At 38.2% G+C, this 25907-nt stretch overlaps 1 pseudogene; it reads right to left on the reverse strand.

The window, feature by feature from the left end:
• Positions 1 to 315: 315 nt before the first annotated feature.
• LOC121814213 lies at positions 316 to 2642 on the reverse strand (annotated as a pseudogene).
• Positions 2643 to 25907: the final 23265 nt, after the last annotated feature.

Genomic DNA, 25907 nt, shown 5'->3' on the forward strand with positions numbered 1-25907 from the left:
TACAGTAAACACTGCGACATGCTTACATGACATCGAGGATCTTGAAACGAAATACCTTCGCACACTGATGCTGCATTCAAGGACCATTAAAACATCTGAAAGGACTTAAGAACATGAAGAAATGTATTTTTAGACTGTTTTAGTGAAGAAAGTTGAAAGGTCACAGAGCGACTGCTGAATCTTCTGCTCTAAACATGAACTCTGAACTTTGTGATGCTTCAGGAGGAAAACTGCTTCAGTTATTCTCTCAGATTAGTTTCATATTTTCTGCATCAGATTTGAGTGAGATCCTGGAATGAAGACAGAAGAAAAGACTTTGTTCAAAGTTTGATTTATAGTCAAACCTTCCAGTTTATTCACACAATAAAACATCAACACAATATATGAATTCATTCATTAAAATCACAGTTTTTCCTCATTTGTTTGATGATTTTGACAAAAACAAACACAAACACACACACATGGTCTGCCATACTCATAAAGAGAAATGTCGACATTTTTCAATACAAATATTCCAGAAACATTTAGAGGATAGAGAAGTTTACATTTTCATGTGGAGAAATATTTTAGTAAATCAAAATGATGATGAGCAGTGATAGCCTCCATAAACAGTCACAGGAAAGATCTCCTTTAAAAACTCAGAAACATCAAGAGAACAACTAGAAGATGTGGAGGTACCACCCATAATGTTTGACTGACAGCTGATCTCTGTGCAGAAATGATGGAGAGAAAATAAAATGAAACTAAAACACAGATTTAAACCCACAATATGAAAGACTTCAGTCTATTTCACTTTAATCAACTCAGCAGTGTCCATAAAGTAAAACCAAAGTCCAGCATAGAGCGGCTGAGTGAATGTGGTCTGGACTCTGTGGAGGAGAGTCATGGTTTCAGAGACGCTGTAGAAGGACAAAATACCTGCTCTGTGATCCAGGTACACTCCTACTCTGGAGGAACGAGGACCTGAGACACGAGTTTGGATGTTGTTGTACCAAAATGTATAACTGTTGTTGTCAATCTAATGACCAAGATTTGTCATTATGTCCAAATCACATTCATTACCCTCTCCTTTTCTGCTGATATTCTTGTATGCGACTGCTACATAAACTCCTCCCCCTCTCCACTCCACCTCCCAGTAACAACGTCCAGTCAGACTCTCTCTACTCAGGACCTGAACACCACCAGTGAATCTGTCTGGATGATCAGAATAAGACTGTTGTTGATTCATTAATGTTCTTTTCTGTTCCCCTCTGATAATAACAGCTGTTTGTTTGCTGTGTTTGGATCCAGTGTGATTTCACATGAATATTTTAAGAATCCAGCTCTGGTCTTTGGCTCTGGTGTTGACAGTAAAACATCCACTTCAGTGACTGTCAGTGAGATGTTTGTCCATTCCTCTCTCAGAATGTCCTGTAGTTTATCTCTGACCTCTGACACAGCTGCTGTCACATCCTCAAAGTAGCTCAGAGGACGGATATTGATGCTGGATGAGTCTGTAGACTCACTGAGTGCTGACAGTGAGGGGTAGTTGTGTAGAAACTGGATGTGATCCTCTGTGTGTGAGAGCTGCTTCAGCTCAGCATCTTTCCTCTTCAGCTCAGTGATCTCCTGCTCCAGCTTCTCCTCAAGCTCTTTGACTCGACTCACTTCAGTTTCCTGCTGGGATCTGATCTGCTGCTTCACATCAGAGCTTCTTTTCTGGATGAGATGGATCAGCTCAGTGAAGATCTTCTCACTGTGCTCCACTGTTTGATCAGCAGACTGATTGATGGCCTCCACCTCCTGTTGAAGCAGCTTCACATCTTTCTCTCTGTCCTGGATTCTCTGCTGGATGTTTTGTCGACTCACCTCCAGCTCTCTCTGCCTCTCAGTCCTTTCTGCTGCAGCTGAGACTGTGTCGTGGCCTTTATGTTCATCCACAGAGCAGAGATAACAGATACTCTGCTGATCAGTACGGCAGAACATCTTCATCACCTCATCATGACGAGAGCAGATGTTCTCCTGGAGCTTCTTGGAGGGCTCCACCAGCTTGTGTTTCTTTAACTGAGCTGCTACATAATGAGGCTGAAGGTGTTTCTCACAGTAAGATGCCAAACAGACTAAACAGGACTTGAAGGCTTTCATTTTTCTTCCAGTGCAGACATCACAGGCCACATCTTCAGGTCCAGCATAGCAGTGATCAGCAGGAGCAGCTTGGAGTCCAGTCTTCTTCAGCTCCTCCACTAAATCTGCTAACATGGTGTTTTTCACCAGGACAGGCCTCGCTGTGAAAGTCTGTCTGCACTGAGGGCAGCTGTAGATTTTCTTCTTTTCCTCTTCATCCCAGAAGCTTTTAATACAGTTCATGCAGTAGCTGTGTCCACAGGGAATAGTCACCGGATCCTTCAGTAGATCCAAACAGACTGAACAGCAGAATTTTGTTTGATCCATTTGATTCATGTGCTGTGCCGTTTCACCGTCTCTCAGTGACTGTCAGACAGTTTCACTTCCTCTGAACAGAAACAACCTCTGTGCTCTGAAGGGAAACAGATCTCTGCTCTTGTTCACCTCCTACAGGAAATGAGGCTCACCAGCAACTGCATTTACACCATGTTGTTTAGACCCATCCTGATACAGACACATCTGTGAAGGGAGGCACTAAAGAAATATTCTTACAGAGCGACCAAGAGCCAATCACATGATGCAGGGTGTGGTATGTTTGATTACATCATGCAGTAACAAGTCTGACCCAATTAAAGTTTAATAGTTTATCTTTACTTGGTGCTTTGAAATGTGACAGTCAACACTCAGTGAGTTCATTTTATATTTCAAAAAGTTCAGTAAAGTTTAGGATGCTGTGATGAATAAAAATAAACGACACTTTATATTTTGACATTTTCTAATCTTAGTTCATTCTCACACTTACAGAATGATGCATGGGAACAACTGACTCCACTAAATCAAACCTATGTTCAAATGAAATTACTGTACAAGACAGGCAGCAAGCTTGATTTCTTGAGTATTTTTTTAGTAGTAAATATAATAGTAAATTTATAGTAAAATATATGTAAAACTATTTAAAAAACAAATACAGATAGTGTTCTAATTCTACATTCTTTAGTAATGTTTCCTGTGTACCACCATGGATTTCGAAACAATACATTAATATGTGCTTTAAATGCAGTCACTCAAATATAGCTCAACATTCACACTGAAGATACACAGTAGACATAAGAATCAGTTTTCATGTCCTTTATTTTTTCTTTCATTAAAAATCTTTGTGGTAAAGATCATCATAATTACCCATTAACTTTCATGTACAGCTTAAATGTTTCACTACACTGTTGGCAGCAAAGATTACACAGGAAAGCCGATTAAACTAGAAGCGAAACGACTCTTCAGACCTCTTTTGGAAGCATTCTTTAAATAGGGACAAGCATTAACTCTTGTCATAAACTGTATAACCACCAGATGGCGATATTAGCTTGTAAGTAATAAAACGGCATCAAAACAAACCTCTAGTCCGACCTGAGACACAGCTCCTGATCGAATGATTATTTCATGGTGAGGAGATCCTCAGACAAAATGAACTTAAATACAGATTAATAACAGTTTGCTAAAGATGGAAACTCACTGCAAGGAGAGAGTACTGCGTTTTTTTCACTTTGACATTTTTGTTTTCACATTGAACTTGAACATTTTTCTGTTATTTTGCAAATTCTCCTATTTTATATATTTAAATAGAAAACTCAGGAGAAATTCTTTGGTAAGTTAAACATTTTTTGGCAATAAAACTGTTTCTGAGGGCAAAGCCAAATATTCATCCCATCTCACCACCTGAGAAACATCCCCATAGCAAACAGGTTTCACAAATTCACATTTCTCAAAAATCTCACTAAAGTCTTTACACGTCTCTTCTGTTAATCAGTGTCTAAAAGTGAATCGACACTTTTAAGGTGTATTGCTACTCTCAAGTGTCAGTAAAATATTTAATTTTTACATGTTTTTGTTTTATGAAAGTATGTTTTGTGACCTTTAGTAACTCCATATTGTGGACAAAACCTCCACCAACAGCAGGGAACAGTTTCAATAATTTAACACTGTCTTGGTCATGATGTGCTGTGCAGCAGACAGAGGCATAAACCCAACATGCAGATACTCAGATGCAGAAGTGAACCTAAAAGGCAGCTTTATTGCTGGACTTGCAGGCAACCATAGTACAAAGAACTTCACTAGGAAGCTAGACTACAACACAGACAAGACACACAGCAAGCGTGAGCTCATGACAAGGGCTGTGTCCCAATTCAGGTTCTGCAGCCTTAAAGTACGCAGCCTTAATGCTACTCAAGGTCCGCGTACTCAAAGACCGCTAAGACCGGAAGTGCGAGGCTTGTAGGCTTGTTAAAGCCTCCGTCGCGCTGCCCAGGTTGCCTAGCAACCATGATACTAACAGCTGGAAACGTTTCATTCAGCTTTGTTTGACAGAAATGAAGGAGAACATATTTTGTTCATTTGTTTCTACATGAGCTCTGTGTGATTTAATAAGTATCTGAGGCTGAGACCACAGGACTGTAAAACATGATTGTTGGGCTTCATTTCTGTACTGAACGGTCATTTTAAGATTAGCTAGTAAATAACAATTAGCTAATGTTGTTCATGAGACTAAAGTCATCTCACTGTGGTAATGTAAATATAATATGTCCAATATTATAGTTATTATATTTATCATTATTAGTTATTACAGCAGTGAGTTTGAACTCTGTGTCAAATACTGAGCTTCAGTAAAGATTCAAGTTGCAGTTATTTATATTTCCTATCACCTTAAATATTCACTCAAAGACAAGTATCTTTGACAGTGTACATATAGATGTATCATATACGAGACAAATATTGTTCGTTTAATATGTTGGCATTACTAAATGTGGCTCAGCTATAGGAGACAAAAAACTAACAAAATAAAGCAGCAAGTGATGCACACTGAGACTCAGACATGTGAGCTTGATACTGGGGAATAAACAGACCTGCAGACAAAAGGACAAAACACAGATGATAGAGAGACAGAGAGACGACAACAGGAGAGACTAAAGACAACACAAAGATGAGACAAATACAGACTAGACATGAAAAGGGGACAAACATGAACAGAAACAAGAACCAAAACTTAGAAACATAAGCAACAAAACTCAGAGGCTCTCAAAACCTGAACATAACTATTTCATAATTCTGAAAAATGAATAAAATGTCCAACAAACTCAAAAACCTGGGTCAAATTCCCAGGAGCATGACAGTCAGACATTAACCTTTTTCATTGAAAGGTATTCTGTAAAGTTCAGTTTTCAGATTCCACTTGAAGAGTCTCTTAAAAGCACCTGAAGGTAACTTCAGATTATCTTCCTGTTTCTAGGGCAAAATGATGGTCTTGTGTTATCAAACCTCAGGCTGGTGCCTCCAGTGTCCATGCATGCAGAAGCTTCTGGTTCATGTGTCAAACCATTCAAAACAGGAGTTTCCAAAGCTGCCGGGGTGCAGTCTGTTCAATGTTTCATGTCATCCCTGCAGAGCCAGAGCACCAGGCCTCCTATTTTCAGTCAAGGAAGGTGAGACAAGCAACCTGTAACCATAGTGCTCTGTGTCAGATATTTTCTATTCTATTGTTTCTTTTCTATTCTGTCACTGTGTGTTAACCCTGTGCAGGGTGAACGCTGCCTTTTGCCCAGTGAAACCCGAGGTTGATGGATGTTACTGAGTATTACTAATCATGTCACAGAATCTATAAGACAAACTCATTTTACACTGTGGGCCACTTACAGGTAACTTTGATCACAAGTGGGTCGGACATGTGAAGCTGCACGATTAATGTGTAAAATTACAGACAAGTTCTTTTAGTTGATTCCCCAGACTGTCCTGTAATTATAAAATATAAATTCTTTCATTAACTTAAAAATAATGTCCTATTTTTCAAGAATCCACTATAAAAAAAAAAAAAGACAAAGAAATAAATTAAAAATTTAGTGGGAAAAAAAACAAACAGTAACTTTAATTGTTTAACTGTCACCTAATGACTTTGGTGTAGTATGAATAGCAACTAAGGGGGATTCTTTAAAATGTCAAGAAAACCTAAAATTGTTATTATTAGTAGTGATAAATGTTAAAATTCTATGCATTTCACATTTTCCAGTTTCTGGAGGCTGATTCTGCCCCCAAGCTTTATGTTTGCAACCTTTGTTATAAGGGATCTAAATATAATAAATGAGGAATAATCATCGTCTTTATCAGAAAAAATTATATTGCTATACAACATGTGGAGGTACAATTTAATAAATTTTAAAAGATTTTTTGCAAAAATTAAGACATAAGTGAAGTGATTATATTGTATTTATAGAAAAAAATGCTTGACATGAATAGAAATTAATTACAAATATGTTATTCCTCCAGCCAACCTAAAAAAATACCTTGTGGATAATTTTAGGCCCCTGCAGGTCAAAAAGGATGTCGCCTTATAGGAAAGTCTTATTTGGTTAATCTGCTCTTTATTTTCTCAGTTAATCTCTTCACCGGCTGATCAAAGGAACTGATCTGTTTCATCCAACCTTCAGTGCAGTACACACTCCAACATGCACAATGAAGCAAAGCACTAAAGAAAATCTGCAGAATTTAGATTTGAGGAAGCAGAAATAGAGAAAAACTATTCAAAACTATTCAAACAATAAACTCAGTCATTAAAATTGAAGCAGATTAATTTTCTGGCTGTAAATTAACTGATTCATCTCATAATCATTTGAGTTATTCTGATGTTTTTGTTTTTATTGAATGAACTGAGTTTGACAGAGCAGGTGGATTTAAGTAAATACTTTCCATTTTCATGTATAAGCTTTAAACTGGAGATGTGCTGATAGGACTGGAGGAGAAAAGAGCTCGTCTGTAGTCTGTGGCTTCTGACTCTGACAAACTCTTTGAGCTCCAGGAAAAAAAACAGATGTTTATACCTCTGGAGTCCTCAGCAGGAACTGAAAGACTGAAGATTTGTTTCATAAAACTGAGCAGGCACTGAGTCGTCTCCAGCTACGGTACATTTCTCATCTGCTCTGAGCTGCTTCTCAAAAGCCTGCTGATGGATTAAATTTCCTTTAATTGTAGCTAAAGGCGCTGACTTTTTGTTGGATGCGACAGGCGCGATCTAAAGCGACTGTTGCCGTAAACGCCTTTATTTTCCATAAACCTGCAGACGTTGAGCTGCAGCTGTCTGCAGAGGCACGGTCATGTTAAAGCTACATCTGATAAAATGAAGCGTTCACAGCAGCAGCATGGGGATGTGCAAAAGTCTCCTCAACTTCTGCCTCAAAACTTTTAATACTCAGTGATAAAGTTTTATTGAGAAAGTGACAAACTGGGTCACGTTCTTTTCTTTTTTACTTTAAGTACAGCTGCATGAAGAAAGTTATTTATACTTTATTAAGTATATTTTACCGCTTTCTGATTGTAGCACAAAAAGAGATTAAAGATAAAAAGAGTAATTTATGGGAAATGACAGAGACAGACACCTTTTTATAGGCTCACTGTATTATTATCAGTTAAAACCCAGCAGCGCTGTCACCAAAGCACTTGCTCATAAAGGTCATATGATTGTTGGGGTTTTCTCTGTTTTCTGTATTATTGTAGGTTCTTTACTTTACAATAGAAAAGGCATTAATGCAACTGTAGTTGTGATTTGGTGCAATATCAATAAAACTGAATTGAATTGATAATGATTTGTAAAAAACAAATATCTTAAATACTTTTAAACGTACTTAAAGAACATCAATCTCTAAGTAAAAATTAAATTCCAGAAAGAAAGACAACATATTTTCAGTCGTCTGGCTCATCGTGACAGGTTTGATGAGCCCCGTGGTGTTCAGGTGTATAACGTGGTGTGGAGGTGTGTATGCAGCAGCACCGAGGTCCTCAGCTGATTTTAATTTCAAATATGTGTTTTGGGCGTAACTTTGTTTATGGCAGCCTGTGTGATTCATGCTGAGCCTGGTTAATCGTGACAAATCTTTTCCTTCGCTCAGGTTAGCTAGTAGATTGTGGCTCAAGCAGTGAACACATGTTATCTCTATTCGGACTTTCCCAAGTGTTCTTTATTTTTTGCTCTTGCTGTTTTTTTTAAGCAGCTTTAATCTTGTCCCAGCTGTGGTTCAGGTGGTACAATTGGTACCAGTCACAGGGTCAGTGGATTGGTCCACAGTTTCCTCCAGTCCACATGCCAAAGTATCCTTGGACAAGACACTGAACCCCAAGTCCATCAGCGTGTGTGAATGTTGGCTAAAGCCCTCAGGCACAGATAGAAGTGTTGCATGAACGTGTGTGACTGGGTACATGAGACATGTAGCAGAAAGTGCTGTGAGTAGACAGGACCTATGCAAGTACGACATCATTTACAAACAACCAACACTTTTCATTTTCACTTTTTTTCACTTTCATTGTGTTTTATTTTGCCAGGGTGCATGCCTTATTTTCTCTCATCCAGTGTTATGTTGATTTATTCATCATTCAGTCTTCTGTGGAGTTCAGGTCCAGAGATAATAATTGAGGCCAAACGCCACTTTTAAGATTGGATATAAAACTTTCTTTTTAAATAAAAAGGGCAGTGATGCTAAACCAGCCTTTAGTTATGCTGCTATCTCCTTAAATCTGATGTTGATAGTTATTTCCCAGGCTAACTGCTGTTCAGTTCCCCAAAACAAACAACCACTGAAAAGTTAGAAATGCGCTCCAATGAAATGATCAGTTTGGCTGGACTCTCTGCTGTTGCAATAAAGTAATAATGTCTTAACATCCATCCATCCAGGGTTTCTAGAGGTGAGAGGATTTAGAGGTTAGCAGTGAAATAACTCGATAAAGGAGAATCCATGTTCTAGTATTTCTGAAACAAACAAACAAAAACATGGAAAACCATCAAAACTTTGTATGAAATGTAAGGAAAGTTGTGTCTGGTCATTTATTTCTTTGTTGTAAAAATGCTTCTTGGCAACAAATCTTATGTCAGTTTACCTAATATGACATATGTAGTAGCAAATAATAAATAAATAATAACCTGTGGTATGCTTACACTTGATCTACATGCAACTATACAAACATGTCAGGATTATTATATTGACTGCTTGATCTACTGCAGTGACAACACTGAGGCCTCAAAGCCTTAATTCAAAGCATTGATTCAGTGCTGGAGTGATCCAGGTCTTGGGTACTAAAAATCCCCCCAACCTACCACCAGTTTTCTTTCACTTTAAAGTATAAGGAATATACAATTATGCTAAGAACATTTGTACTAAAAAATGAAATGTCTAGAGCATCTTATCCAATTTTTACATGAAGCAACAACAAGATGAGATTTCTTTAAACTTGTTCCTGTTTGTTTGTATTCAGGTCCCAGCTGAGTTGAGAGAGCTGACTAAAAGAAGGAACAGATTACTTTCCAATTACCCAGATGGTTACAGCTTCCTCCTATAGGGAGAACACCGGCTCCCTCATGCAGTGAAGCAAAACTATGATCTTTGTGTCTCATTTTCTCTGCTGCCATCAACAATTCAGCTTTACAGAAGCAACTAAGTGAGTAAGAGTGAGTGAAAGGCTCCCACTGTTTCAGGGAGAAAGTTCATTAAACACAAACTGTGAAAACCGTTATCAGAGAATATGAACTGACATGAATACATGGCACAAAAAAGAGAAGGTGATATAAATGAATACTTGTCACATGCAAAAGGGTTATGGCAAAAAAAGGGAACGTCTCTCACTTCCTGTCACGATCCTTATTGAGTTTATTGAGTTTTCTTGTGTTTTTATGTCATTTTGTATTATGTTTCATGTTTAAGTCGTCTTTGGTTAAGTTGATTCTCTAGTGCCGAGGTTGTCCCTGTTTACATTTGTATTAGTTAGTATTTCCCCGCTTGTGTCTTTGCCCTCTGTGTCTCCCTCTGTGTGGCTGTGATTGTCTTTGTTGTGAGTTCTTGTTTCCCTCATATTTCCTTCTGTGTTCTCCTTCCTGTCATGTTATCCATGTTTCCCCAGTCATGTTCTCGTTGCATGTGTTAGCCATACTTCCTGTTTTATTTTGGTAGTCCTCTGTGATTTGTTTTTTTTTTCCTCTTACTTTGAAGGTATCTCGTCTCATGTGTTATGTTTAGTTTTGCTTCCCCTGTCTGGTTGTGGTTACTTGCTGTGTTCCTCATGTGTTCTCATTTCCTCGTTATCCTTCTGTGTATTTATCTCAGCGTTTCCCTCTGTCCCGTGTTGCGATCTCCCTCATTCTGTGCTGTATGTTCTGCCTGTCTAAACCTTGTTACTGTTTCTAGTTTAGTTTGTTTCCTGTTTTTCCTGCCACCAAGTAATAAATCTAAGTCTTTAGTTCATCTTTGCCTCCTGGAGTCTGGATTTTGGGTCTTCCATTCCTGCCTGCCGTACACAGCACTTGATGCATCCAGTGCATTTCAAAATAGTATATACAGTCATATAAAAATAGAAATGACACTCTGGGGTTTGTTATAAGATGTTTGAAGTAATTCTACTGCACTAAGAAAGATTACTCACAAGTGAAACACACTCAAATCAGCTGATGGTCTTTCCATAAGTGGACATCCCAGCAAATTCATCCTGAAAATCCAACTCTGCAATGCTTAGAGGAAAAGCCCAAGATTTACATCTCAGACTCCACAGGCCTCAGTTAGCAAGTTAAATGTTAAAGTTCACAACAGTTCAATTAGAAAAATGTTAAAAGGGTCAAATGTTAGGCCGTCTGTCCTACAGTTACAGCTTGGCCCAAATCTACAGCAGAATGTCTGAAACAGAAAAGAATCAAGGTGGTGTGGTGGCCTTTATCCCCTTCCTAAACCAAGTAGTTGCATAACCCTAACCAGGACGTAAAAGTGCATGCAAACTTATAAGGAATTCCACCGACCCCCCCCCCAGCTTTCAAGTGTGGATCCAAATTGAGCTGATGGATTTAAAGGTGCTTTAAATGGTAATTTAATTGTGTAATTTTAATGGTGCATTACAGAACCCTCTGTGCCATCTGGCATATTGGCAGGATTTGACACCCTGGAATTAGAACCTGTGACATATCTTTCTGTAACTGCAAATACAAACTCCAGCACAAAAAACTACTACACTATTTCCTTTGAAATGATTTGACTTTCTCACCAGTATTTGTTCAGGGTTTTCCTCACATCGTGTGTGGATTTATTTCAAGTAAGAAGAAGAGTAAAACAGCTTCAAATGCACAGTGTACTCAAGGAAGCACACAGACCACTGATAATGGTTTCCATAAAGCACAATTTAAAAAAAGCAAATATATGCATTGTATCAATGAACACAAAAACACAACACAGCTTCACAGCCTGTATCACTGTTTCGTGCTTTGTGACCCACTTTTTCAAACTTCTTATGACCCCGGGGCAAAAACAGTCTTCGTGTTTCTGAATGTTTCGGAGTGTCAAAGAACAGCTTTAAAATTCTCATGAGCTGTTCGCACAAAAGAAAAACCACCATCATAATGCCGCTATCCCTTTGGCGCCAGCTCACTCATCCCCCCTCCCCTTCCAACGCCTTCGATGCTTGTATCCTCCTGGGGAACACGGTCGGGTCTGGGCCCCCCTGGAGAGTCGGCGCACTGGCAGGATGGCTGCTGTGTTGCCTAGGATTACTCCTCACCCCCTACCCACCCCTGTTGCTGGTCACGTGCTCCATAATGTTGTACTGTGGACATTGATGTGCTTTCTGTGCAGAGGAGTTTTTTTGTTTCCTGTTCTCCTATAGCCTTTTTTTTCCTCTTGTACTTTCCCATTGTAGTGTTCATTTCAGTGGTTTTTCTGTAATGCAACCGTTCTCTGACTTGTATCCCCATGTGATGTCTGTGTTGTGTGTGTAAGGTTGGGGGTTCCACTGCAGGGCCACCTGCCACTGCATGTGGCGAATAAAAATTTGAACTTGAACATGACACACTTTTGTGTTCTATTTTTCAGTGGAAGCACTTTTATGGAAATTAAGATATTTTAAAGCCAAATAGCAGCTACTTTTAGCCATGCTGGGATGGCGGTGTCAGTCAGTTGGTCTGCAACTTTCACCATGACAGTTGTGCAGACTTTTGTGCTGCCCAGAGAATTTAGCGGGTTTTCGTTCTGTCAAAAAACTTGAAGGTGAATGGGTGCAAATATCGACAATTTTATCTTTTAACAATTTTTGATGCATTTCCTGCATTATTGTTGAGTTTGTATTCACAGCTGAAATCCATCCCCGGATGCTGTGGTTGCAAGGTAACATCTCCCAAAAAGCCCACCGAAAACATCTTTGTATAACCTACTGAGCATTCAACACATCTGTCAGCTGCTGATAAACAGTTAGAAACTACATTCAAAAAGTTGAGGCCCCAGAAACACAGGATGGAACAAGTACAGTTTTTGAGAAGAAGAAGCAGCTAAAAACACAGCCCGTAAACCTGCCCCGAGTTCGTACTGTGAACAGTTTTTGTCATTTTAACATAAAACCTCTTATAAAACTACAGCAACTGTTTATTGTTACCAATTAGGTTAATTTGTTGCAGTCTAAGGCAGATGTGTATTTCAAGAGTGTGGAAGGCAACACGATGAGCTAAATAACCTACATTATATTTTAAAAAGGAGACAAATATTAGCTTGGAGGCCTGTCTGATGAGATCTGTAATGTGCAAACTGGGACTTGGAAAATGAGATCATTTACTTTAAACTCATAAAAAGAAATATGCAACTTGTGACTTATTTAGGTCGTTGTCATTCCCAGGGCATAAGTTAATACAGTTAATAATGTTTTGTTAAAGCAATTGGTGTTGATCATTTACCCACAAAATGTTTTTTGGTGGAAATGCTTCATGCACAAGTATTATTATTCCATATATTAATATTTATGTCAGTTTTCCAGTGTGAAGTGGTACCGATGAGAAACTGATATTTTTAATTCAGTAGTTTCTATAGATTCAATCTAATAGCTGTTAGCTCTTTGACCTAGCCAGAAGGTAAAGAAAGTAAAAAGCAAGTGAAAATAAAATGAAATAAATCAGCAACTGGACAAAAAAAGCAAAACATAAAGTCAAGGTCTCCTGGTGGACCAGTTTATTTCTTTGTGGTCAGTATCATCATGTTTGACATGTCAAGGAACCAAACTAAAACACTACACGACATCAGCTTATATGGACCTGTGCACGCTCATTAATAAGAAAAAATGTTTCTACATTGTGACTGACTACAAAAATGTGACAACGCTGTCAGCTTTTACCAACTCAGATGTCTTCAGTCTGAACTTACTGTTATTACACTTTAGAAAGTTGCCTTTGAGCAAACGTACCACCCCACAAGTCTCGACCTGGATGGACCGAACTGGAAGCTGTTTCTCCATCTTGCTTTGAAGTTGTGTTTGTTTCAGACACCCCCTGAAAACTGCCCACCTATACTGTTTCTTTCTTCCCCCTTTTCTCCTGTTTAATTCATGTACAGTGGGACACTTTTGTCTTTGGGGATGAGCTGAATGGTGATGTGTTCTTCCTCTGGGTTGTCCCAATTTTGGATATTTGGAGAGACTGCAGACCATTTTGACTGCATACCACCCTTCTTTTCAGCAAACAATATAAGTTGAGAGTGCTCAAGAATATGGGAGAATATAGAGGATGTAACCTTCAAAAGGCTTCCAGCCAGTTGTCTTGAAATAGTGATTTAACCTTGAGAGACCACATTACTTTAGAGACAGAGCAGGGACCTTTGTGACTTCATGGCTCTGTTTGCATTCATCATACCATCATACCATCATAAACAGTGCTTACCTTAATGTAAGCACTTTTCATTTTTCATTTTTATGTTAAAACAAGCTTCATCATCACACTTCAAACTGATCTTTGTGCCATGTTTGGCTGCCTGAGAAAGGACTTATCCCTTGAAACTGGACTTGCTGGACACTTCATTGTTTACCAGAGATCAGTACCAGAGATATAGTATTTGGGTACATGTTTATTTGTCTTTTTATAAGGAACCCCATTAGCTTCCACAACAGTGGTTGCTAGTCTTCCTGGGGCCCAAACTATCAAATACAATCAAATAAGATATTACACAATAAAGTGGATACTAAATGTCTGCATAACTTGACTCTTACATCCACCGTAAGGCTTTACAATTGTGAAAATATAAGTATATAAATATCAATAACACTAAAATGAAATACACAAATTTCCATTACGAATGACATTGCCCTCTTACAGTATTTCTAATAAATTAAATTTAAAAACTGCCTAAATAGGTTTTTAAGTGATTTTTTAAATTATAAATAGAAGCCAATTCTCTAATTGCATAAGGCAACTTATTCCAGTGAAAAGATGCTCTAAATATAACAGAGTTTTTCAAAAAGTTGCTTTTAACTCGAGGAGTTAGTAAATTGCGGTTTGTTGAAAATCGTGTACTGATTATGTATTTCATCTGGATGCTGCGACTGAGCAGAAAAACAATATGGTGTGTTTAACAGTATTGCTTTCTTTAAAAATACAAGTAAGCATAGTATAATTTAGCTTGTACAGAAAGCCAAGAAAGTTTATCATGGATTTTATTGATATTTGTATAATATGAACACCTTAACACTAATCTGCCCGCCTTGTTCTGGACTAACTGAAGTCTGTTCAGATCGGTCTTATTAGCTGCTGACCAAATGATTGAACAGTACTCTAGATGAGATAATACTAATGCATTAATGACATTTTTCATAACTGAAGAAGTAATATAAAAGCTTTTCCTGGCCATAGCTATGCCCTGTGCAGGAACTCCAGCAACACTTGAGGTAAGATGAACACTTTAATAATTGACCAACGCGTTTCGGCTTGTGGCCTTCATCAGGGTCATCATAGCTATGCCCTGCTCCAATTTTAATAACATAGTCAATGTGCTGAGACCATGAAAGGTGGTGGTTTATGGTAAGCAATTTAATCTGGGTGACCTGTTCTAATACCGATCCAGCTATGGAAAGATTTAGTTGTGGGCTGTTGACTAAGCGTACTCTACTTCCTATGAACATATATTTGGATTTGGATACATTTAAGCAAATCGTGTTGTAATACACTTGTCATTTCGACACAGTTGCCACATGGTAGAATCATCAGGATACATTACAAGATGAGATTTATCCAGGACATACGGCAAATCATTCGTGAAAACTGAATAGAGAAATGGACCGAGACAGCAAACATAGATCAAAATATAGTTCAGCCATTTTCTTATTCAGCATTGTTAGAAAACAAACAAACTCTGCTGGTTCTGGAAAAATTCTGAAAGTTTCAAACACCTTAAACTTTTCATAAATAGCTGAAGGAATTAGGAAATGTGCTAGACTTAGAGAAAATTAAATACACAACGTTAAACAAAGCAAAGCTTAAACAAAGCTTTCCAAAAATCTGGTTACCCATCAGCAGTCTGATTGAAACATTGAAATTAATTTAATGACGTTACAGATTAATGATGTCATACAGTATGAACACTTAAAAGTAATGATGTAATTTAGTCTGTCAGTCCATCACTGTTCTGTTTAACAATCAATGTGTTTTTATATATTTGTATTTTAGACCCATTTTGGTCACTTGAACTTCAAACCAGGTTTCAATCCAGCTGTATGTCAGGAGTCAAATGCAGAACATTTAATTACAATGAGTGTTTTATTTCTCGCCATTGTTGTTCTGGGCTGTGGAAACTGACTTTGTTTTGCGTGCATGTCAAAGCTTTTTGTGTTTTTTGTTTGCTGAAATCTTTGACATTTTTGCTTTCACCCTGATGCAATGGTGGTGAATCGAGTTCAGTTTGTGAAACTGCACAGCAAAAATAAATGACATTTAAGCATTCAAAAGCAACACCTCTCTCTAAAAAGATCATGCATGTTAATGAATAATCCTCTGAACCCGCTGTCAGAAGTACGAAGCTCCCCATTCTGTGAAATTTATTAACATTCAATATAAAGAAATGAGACCATCAACGATTGTCAGGTTCACTCGGTGTGTTCACAAAGCCAAGAACAAAATGTGATCAGTTTTTGACACAGTGAGAAAAAAATGATGTGATGCTAATGTAGAAATGATCCTTTTCAGTTTGCAAGTCTGCATTTGAGTTCACTGACTATGTCAGGGTGTGCTGAAAGAAGACTCAAATGATGGACACAAAGAGGTTAAAGAAAACAATCCTTTTATTGGCTGATACAAAAGCCCTTCAAAAAGAAAGAAATTAACAAAAAAGAAAGAGAAAAGAGTGGCAGATATTATTATCTGTCTAACCCTGGAAACAGCAAAGAAGACTCAAAGAGGAAGATGTGCATCCTTCCTTTTTTTCCTTTTTTAAAATTAGTTTTTAATTTTGTTTTAGCTTACTATAAATACCTCGGCAACTAGTCTGTCACATAGGTGAGACACCTAATGCATAATAACCAGAGATTAACTTACAGAATCTAACAAAATTAGATTTTCATGTGACTTCAATAAGGAAGATGTGTTCCATCATTTTCATTTCTCATTTCTCTCCGTGCACTACAGACCCAATAATACCCTCTGACAAAAACTGGATCATCCCAAGGACAAAACACCCGAACACACACTGTGCCTGCAGCGAGGAGCACTCAGACCTTTACATTGGCAAAACCAGACAACCACTCCATAAATGCATGGCTCAACATAGGAAAACTAAATTAAACAGAACAAAACTAACTTTGACATTATCTCACATTTTCACATTATGTTATAACTCCTCCACTGAACCAACAACATCGCGACCAAAGCTGTCAGACTACAGAGTAGCAGTACCTCAATAGTTTGGCTCTGCCCACAGCTGACAACAGACTCTCTGTGCAGGTAGAAGTCCACACCTGTTAGTGGACCTTTAACATGCTATGACCACTGAACCCTTTCCCCTTCAGCTAGAAACCTGCACTTAAAAGAGAAATGACATTATTTAGAGGATGTAAGGGTTGATAGATGGTTTAAGAGAGGGCATCTGTGTCCACCATCGTTGAAAGGAACTGGTTGGTTACAGCATCACCTATCAGCCATCTACGATGAAGTCTTGAGATACTTTTCCAGGTCTTTCAACCCCCACTCACATCAGTTGACCTCAAAAGCTGGCATAAAGTCTTACAGAGGCTTCACGTGTTTGCCCCGGTGATGGTGACCTAACATTTTTCCCATCCTGGCACTTGACGACTAACATGATTGATAGTGGGTGACTCACCCTCAGGACAATCTCAGGGCTCCCCATGAGCTGTTTTACAAGTGAAAAAACATATTGATGAACCTACAGATGCCTAATTCTCTTTTTAAAGCACTCAAGATGACTGCGACCCGGATGACTGAGAACCTACACAGACACACTCCATCATCTTCTGTCTCCATTAGTTGTGGTGATGTGGGCTATTCTTTGTGTGCTTTTTTTCTTCATCCCGTCCATTTAGCCATGCTTTCAGAGGAATCTCATTCAAACTTTTTTGTCCAATCAGCTATCTGAAGACATTCTTAGAGCCAATCAGCCCCCTTCTTTGAATGCATCATAGCTGTCTGCGCTGTGCCTGTCACTCCTTCTCAGTCGTCTGTCTGTGCAGCCTCGCTGGTCTCCACCTTTGCTCCCTTTGGGTTATTTCCAAAATCTCAATCAGCCATCTGCTTATGCCGCTCCATCACCACCCACATGTAGACTGTGGGGAGTCTCATCACCATCTCCTGCCTTCATCTGTGATTCTGTTCTATGATGCTGCTTCTCACAGGAGTCTAACCACAAAGTGTAGCGTTTTGCATCTTCTCATTTTTAATTTACATTTTAACCTTTTCTTATAAATGATAGATTCAAACCAGCATCTAACATTTCCTATATAATCTGCACAGCTCGGGGGTGGTCATATGAAACATTGAAACCGCACAGAAGTTTCAAGAGAGTTTAATTAAAAAACAAAAACTGGTATTTATAAAAATACCAATGGCTCAGGGGGTTGGGAATCGCATCTGTAACCGGAAGGTCGCCGGTTCGATCCCTGGGCTCTCTGTCCGGGTCGTTGTGTCCCTGGGCAAGACACTTTACCCTACTTGCCTACTGGTGTTGGCCAGAGGGGCCGATGGTGCGATATGGCAGCCTCGCTTCTGTCAGTCTGCCCCAGGGCAGCTGTGGCTACAACTGTAGCTGCCTCCACCAGTGTGTGAATGTGAGAGTGAATGAATAGTGGTATTGTAAAGCGCTTTGAGGTTCTCGAAAAGCGCTATATAAATGCAATCCATTATTATTATTAATGTGAGGGATATTCATATCTCAGAAATTTCAATTATTTAGCATTCTTTGATCACTGATGTTGTTTACCTGCAGACTTATAAGCCTAACGTGCAGATTAATGCTGTCGCTGTGTTCTCACTGCAGGTTTTCTGACAAAAGGTGGACAAAGAAATGAGAATTTCAAGAGCGAGGAACATTTGTTAGTAATTCATCCTTTGATAATACATATTGCGCTTGTTCTTTCATGTGCGTTGTCTCTCTCTGGGTTATATTTTTCACATTGTTATGCTTTTTATTGTAAGTATCATTTATATAATAGCAGGAGAATTCAGAGAAAAAAAATTTATAATTGTAAGTGGCAACTATAATAAACTCCCGATGTTATTAAATGTTAGATACAGTCTGTCTTGTACTTATTAAATCAGCAATGATAGACTAAAGGCACCTTCAGAAGCTTTATAGGGCACATCTTTCCACAGAGAACAGAATCTCCTCTTTTTCTCAGAGCTCCCTGCCAGGAGGTACTAATTTGCTGTCAGACAGCTCTGAGGGACCATCCATAATCAGAGAAAAAAGATTCTTTCATGTGTGACAGCGACAGTGAGTGGTGATGTTATCCTGAGGACGCCAGCCAGGCCTGTGTGTGTGTGGTGTGTGTGTCTACCAAAGACATATTGACTCTAACGCAGTCTGACATGAGAATCCAGCAGGCTTCACTGCAGTTACAACACAGACTTCCCATCTATCACTGAAATGTTTGATAGCCAATTTGGACTGAGTGTTTGATGCCTTTTCCATAATCTGTCCTCATCTTTATGGGAAGTACACAACCAGAGACAGGCTGCAGCTCATTTTCATCCCGAGGCATTCGTCGATGTTTTTAGTTGCACTGCATTTTACTGTTACGTACAGCGCCTTTACATATTGACCACCAAGAGATACAGGCCATGTTTCAGAAGTCTGCAAAGGCTCTTTCACAGGAGGTGGTGGCAGGTTTATTAGTCCGGTCACAGCTTTGTCAGCCAGCTGAGTTTGGTTTGCATCACATTCGGACAGTTTGTGTTTTCACTTAGGTTCATCTTCTTCCTCTTCCTTTTTTACTTGTGTCAACAACACTTTTACTAGCTGACTAGCTCTTGGCATTAAAATTAGTTGGATAAGGTTAGAGGAAAAAAACAAAAACAAAGCAATAGCATTTGTTGACGTGTAAAAGCTGGAGATATTCATTCATGCTATAACGTCACATGCTGCCATGTTTCTCAGAATCTTATTCTATCTTACATATATCTCATTTAGCCTATAGGAACACCTCATGATCCCACAGGAGGCACCGGAAAACTTTGCAGTTCTTTAGATGTTGTTCTGGGTTCTTTTGTGGCCTCCTGGATGAGCTTGTTGATTATTCAAAGTACTTTCGAACTGTTTGTCAAGGAACAGAATTTAGATTTTAAAAAATGCTCACACAAACTGTGGGGAAATTATAACTAATATGGTTAAAAATACGTTTTTATGTGAGAACTTTTGACTTCATCACATTATGTACAAAAAGTGAAAGACCTGGAGGAAGTACAATCACATCAGCAGTGTGATGATGCTGTGGTTAGCTCTTGTGCTGCACAGCAAGAAGGTCCTGGGTTCTCCTCCCACTGCATAAATAGGCTGTTTTGCTTATACATACATGTTGCAGTTTCATTTAAAACAATTTTAAAGATGCAAATTTAACAGATTCTGCATGCAAATGGCTTAATTTAGAGCTCAGCGAACCAAATGGACATCTCTTTTTTTTTCCTTTTTCCCCATTCATCGATGTCCAAGATACACTGAATAGACATGAGACTAAAATTGAAAAATCAGTATTACTCTCTTTACTCTGCATACAAAATATGTATTTCACTGCTGTTCCAAAAGAAGCTAAATTTAAATCTAAAAAGCCTTTTTGCCGTTTTCACTGCACTTGATGCTTGTTCATTTGAATTTCTGTTCACTTTGCAAAAGGCTCACAGAGATCCTTGAAGAAAAGGATGTAACAGCCCCATTTGTTGACAGGGCCAAGGTCAACAGAAACACAGAGAACAAATCTGACTTTCATTTGAATCGATTGGTTTGAACTTGCTGCAAGGTGATGAGGTAGAGTGTTGACTCAAATGATTGACAGTCGCCTGATAGTTGCAGGTTTGGCCACGGTCTCAGACACTTCTCAGCTGTCATTGGCTGAAGCAGAGTGACAGCTCACCCTACGACCCCTCTGGTCTTTACCATAACAACGTGTTCCCGCACGTGACCTTTGAACCCTGGCAATGTCAAGCGTCCACCAGCCAGGGACTGCCCACGCCGGGCTGTCAGACTTATCAACCATTCACTGTTGCATGCTCAAATACATGCCATCTCGTCCCCTCAGAGCTCTCTTAGACTCACATTATTCAAGTGACATGCAGAGATCACATCAGAGAAAAGAGCGCTGGCTGAAACGTCTCCTTTTCTTAAGTGTTATTTCCGGTGTTCCAGTGTGACCGGGAGTGAGAGTGCCGTCAAACCAGCACTGCAAATTTTAAACCATAACCTCATGTTTTTGGCTTAAGAAACCCAGATAAGCTGTTGTTCTAATTTTACAAATTAAACATGCCTGCTGGGTTTGAAATATTATCTTACTGCTTGCTGATCAAAACAAATCAAATCCCACTTAGAGAAATGCAGCCGTGCATTGATAAATAAAAGTCTGGCTGAAGGCTGTGTAGAAAAGAAAGAGATTGGCAGAATTTCAAGAAGTCACAGGCATCTAATATCCGCTCCCTGCACCTGCTTATGCAGTGGAAATGATGCATTTTGAGAGATAATGGCATCCATCACATCACGTCGTCTCTCATTACATCCTGTCAGTTCATGTTAACAGATACCAACACAGAGATAAAGCTGTAAGTGTATAAAACACTATTACAACTTACAAAAATAAATGACCTGGTTTTACTGAACAGTAGGTGACAGCAGATGACTCATAACTCATAACAGTTATATGGATGCATGAGTGTTTTTTTATGATTGTTTTCAAGCACGTGTTGCTTTCATTTCACAGACACAATAGAGAAATACTGGATTTACAGAGAGTCTAAACTGTATTATAGCCATCACAGAATAAATGGAGAAAATGATCCTAATGTAAAACTTTTGTAAAGTTAGAAAACAAGGAAATGATCATTTCTCTACAAATCTTTTATATTTTGCAAAACATCAGTTACTCCAAAGTTACAACTGAGGTCATTATTAATCTTTGTAATAAATATGATGTAGTGCATCTAATAAAAATTATTTATATGCTATTATAAAATTGAAACCAATCTTTTAATACCAGTTTTGAATAAACATGTATATGCAAGCAGGTGGGATGACGGCAGGGGCAAAACTGAAGTGAAGACCAAAAATGCACGCTGTTTTGTTTCATTCTTATTTCTCCAACTGTTTCTAACATTTAGAGTTCAAAACTGTGTTTGAACTAGTTTTCAGGAGAAAATGTTGATTTGGGTCAAAATATGAAGGGTTTGGGAGTGAAACTGGTCTCATTATTGCCACAATGAATATGCTGCATGATCCTAACTAAAGGACACCCTGTCTTTATCTCTGAAACTGAATTATTGCTGTTGCTGTTGTTTATTAAGTCAGCAGCATCACAGCCATTGATGTGTTTCACAAGAGCTCCATAAAGTCATTGAAATGTGTTGTTAATTTGCAGTGGATTTATTTATATTATTTAACTGGAATGGCCTATATGGGCCCTTTAAAAAAATGTACTTACATCAAATTCCCAATGAATTTACAGTCAGTAAATACAGACTAAAGATCTCTTTAATGTAGCTGTGACTTGACAAATCCCAGTTGAAGATATATTCTTAAATGTGCAAAGTTCTTTTTGTATATCTCAACTAAAAATACAAATCAAAATTTATATAAAGTGGAGACAAGTCCCAATTTGATCATCCAGAAGACTGTGGTTCATGTTCATGTTTCCATTTTGTTTTGTTTTCTTCTCTTTTTGCAGATTCATTTTTATTTTCACCTGATTTTTACCTTTGCTTTCACTGGCTCTTTGGTTAGATTCAAACAAAGGAAACTACGTGGATAGGTTTAGTAAAACAGTGTGGTTTTGGTTAAAATGGTAAAATCAAGGAGAATAAAAATGCTTTTTACATAGTCAAATAAAACAGTTCAGCATCAGAACGTTTAAGTTTTATAAATGCTGTTTCATATAATGCTATGATTCTACATGAATCCCTGAGCATGCAGGGAAAAATAGCTGAAATAACATCAGTACATACTGATGCAAACTCATACTTGCAGTGTGGAAACAGTTAAACATGTTTATGAGCAGTCAGCACTCAGCTACAATGCTGCATTTCATGCAGGGGTTTTCTGCACTGTGGGTGAACCTATAGACATGTAAACATGAAATGTCCTAGCTGACCTAAAAGTGTCAGAGCAGCTTACACAAACAAATGAGACTCAGTGACCTTGAACCACGAAGGACAAGAATTTTTCTGCCACTGTTTTTGTCATTTTATTCTTAGTTTTCTCTTATGAATCAAATATTTACCCTAAACCTCCTGAGATGTACGTGAAATTCAAAGACATACAGCTGCTTGTTGGACCTAGCCTGGAGCTCATTGTGAAGAGTTTATTCTATGTAGGCATGTCCAGCATAAATAATTAAAATCAAGGGGTTCAAGTAGTTAAAATGTATGAGGTGTTAGCCGGAATATAATAAGAAATTAGGATCTGAATAGTGATGTATTCTGAAATGCAACAGTAACAGCTGATGTGGCAAATTCAGAATATGTTGCCCACAGCAACAATTCATTTTTTTAAAAGTAAGGAAAGCAAACTTTGAGTGTGTAATGTTTGCTTTCTTTCCAGTTGGAATTATCTGCACAAGTGCTACAAGCAAAAAAAAAAGAAAACCTCCAAACTGCAATTCCTTTCTGTCTGATCTGCAGAGAATGCAGCAAAAATATTGAGGTTTGTGAGGACCCAAGCACAGATTTATGCAGATGCACACTGGAGTAAACGAAACAACCAATTTAGTAGGCAGTAAAAAATAAAGGATGTAAGGGTTAATAATTCCTAGTAACAGAAACCTACACAGGAGAAAGAAATGTAGGAAACACGACCACTGACATACAGGATACACTAGGAACAACACACAGACACAAGAGTAAGTTGAACAGGACACAAGAGAAAACTAAATAAGACAAGAGACTAACTAGAAACATGAATAACAGAACTTTGGGAAACAGACGCAGGACCAGGACACTTTCATCTTAATATGGTACATTACTATCAGCACCAGCAGACTTCAGGTGGATTAGCTTTTATGGGAAAAATTCAGATTCCTCTCACATGGAACTGACGAGACTCCTATTTGCAATAATGAAGGTTTTTACTATGAAAACTGGAAAGTAGTTATTTTCTAACACAATCAGTAAAAGCTGTAATCAAAGCAAGTTGCTTTAAAAGTCAAGAGCGTGTCTCCCTGTAAGAAGAAATTCTTATTAAAAGTCACAAAAAAATGGCACTTCTAAAATACAAAACCTCTAAAAAAGATACCTGCATTTCTAGACTCAGTGGGATTTGCAGTTTCCCAGAATATTTTTGTTATTTGTGTCTGTTGTAAAATAAAATCAGTAAAATTAGCTTTAAATCATTAAGAATTGCAAACTTTGCCCTTGAGTAATCATGTTTTTAAACTCAGTATCAAAGTAATTCATCAGTAATTATCAGTACATTCAAACGTAATGGAGCTTATGGAAGAACATGACAAAAGAAACCTGACACAGAGTTGAGCAGCAAAATCCAAATTAAGTTCTGCATAAAAAATCCAACAAGTAAATATAATTAATGCAAAAAGATAAATAAAAGGCAAAAAGACTCACAAGGAGATCAGACCCATATGGAAAAGAAATAAAATTAAAAAAACAACTTAAAAAAGACTTGCATCAGCTTTAGCTTGCTTCATATAGTGATTCATATAAGGCTTATATGATTTACTCATGATAGTGGCCACTTCCCAGTTAAACAGATGTTTGGTGCAGACAGATGGAGCAGCCAGATGGCTGACTCCTCATGCGCACTGATCTGTTTCTCACTAGTTAACCAACTGCTAATTTGAAAACATGCCGTTTGAAATGTGGCCACGGGATAATTCAAGTGGATCGCTGAGTGAAGGAACTGAATGAGAAAGTGACACCATCTTACTACAGTGATTCCATCCATGAGGAATAACGTTTTCATGCATTATACAATTGTAGGACAACATAGCAGAATAATGATCCAAAGAACAGAGCACAAAAAGCAACAGATGTGTTTAAACAGGAATGATCCATATTCACACAAGACGTGAGAAAAGGCCAAGCCTGCACATGTCTGAGTTTTCATTAAGTGGCATAAATTATCTGTCAAGAAAGTTAAATATGGATTTGAAAGGGTTTTAAAGTTATGCACTATGATGGCAGCTTGAATTTGGCTGAAGACCAGGGGTTATCAGAATAAGGGGTAGATTGTATGGTGTGTAAAAGATGGATACAGCCAGTGTGATGCCATCCATCAAGCTGAACATTTCTTCTGTCATCATCATGTTTTGAAACTACATGTGATGAATGAGGGGCAGTTCTTACTGGGAAACCAAGAACCACTTATTTATGAGATAGGTCCACCCTAAAACATGCCCTCCGAAAGTGTTTAGTCCAGTCACAGTTCAAGGCAGCACAGAATCATTTTCCCATTGATTTGTAATACCAGGTGATAGTGGGGAAGAAGAACTCAATAAGAAATAAAAACAGAATCGAATGCAATCTCACAGACTTGCATTTCATATACAATAGAACACAGAAAACAGAACAAAAGTGAGAAATTGCACCATTTTAAAAAAGACTGGTGCATTTAAAAAGAAAGTAAATGGTACAAAAAAGAAACAATTTGCAACTAATTAGATTGATTGTTAACTTGTCATTAACATGATTGGATATAAAAAGAGCTTTTTAAAAGAGGCAGTTTCTCAGAGGTAAAGATGGTAAAAGGCTCAACTATTCACAATGTGGGCTAAATATATATATTACACTTAATATATATATTAAAATTACACTGTGACAGTTAAACATCTGTATCAGTTACAGTTTATTAAATATCAGGAGTCAGTTAAATATCTTCAGGGTTGAATGTTTTTGACATTTACGTTACAGCCTTGATTAACACTGTTCACTTCCTCAGTCTCCTATTTTCATTTTTGCCAGCTAAAGAAAATGTTATAATGAGTCAGTTTCCCCCTCTGGAAGACCGTAGTTTTCATACACAACAACCAGCGATGTGAAGTGCTCAGTCATCACCCTAACAGGGACCCCCTCATCCAGCCAGCCTGTTCCCTCTCAATTAGCAGCATCTTTGCCTCAAGTGACTCTGTCAGCTCCAATCAAGGCAGCCCGTCTTCTCAGAGATGACTGAACATCCAGCTCGCCTCCTCAAGGCTGGGCTCCAAGGACAAAAGAGCCAGCACGTCAAGAAGACATGAGAATGGATAAAAGTGAAGAAAACACGGGGAAATTACTAAAAGCCTAAATATGTTTCTTTTTATCCATGCATGTTCCATCTCTGATGCTAAGGGTCATTCATTTT

The sequence above is a fragment of the Haplochromis burtoni genome, unplaced genomic scaffold, assembly GCF_018398535.1.
Source record: "Haplochromis burtoni strain Fernald_Lab_line unplaced genomic scaffold, NCSU_Asbu1 Contig_27, whole genome shotgun sequence".
In the NCBI taxonomy this organism is placed as follows: domain Eukaryota; kingdom Metazoa; phylum Chordata; class Actinopteri; order Cichliformes; family Cichlidae; genus Haplochromis; species Haplochromis burtoni.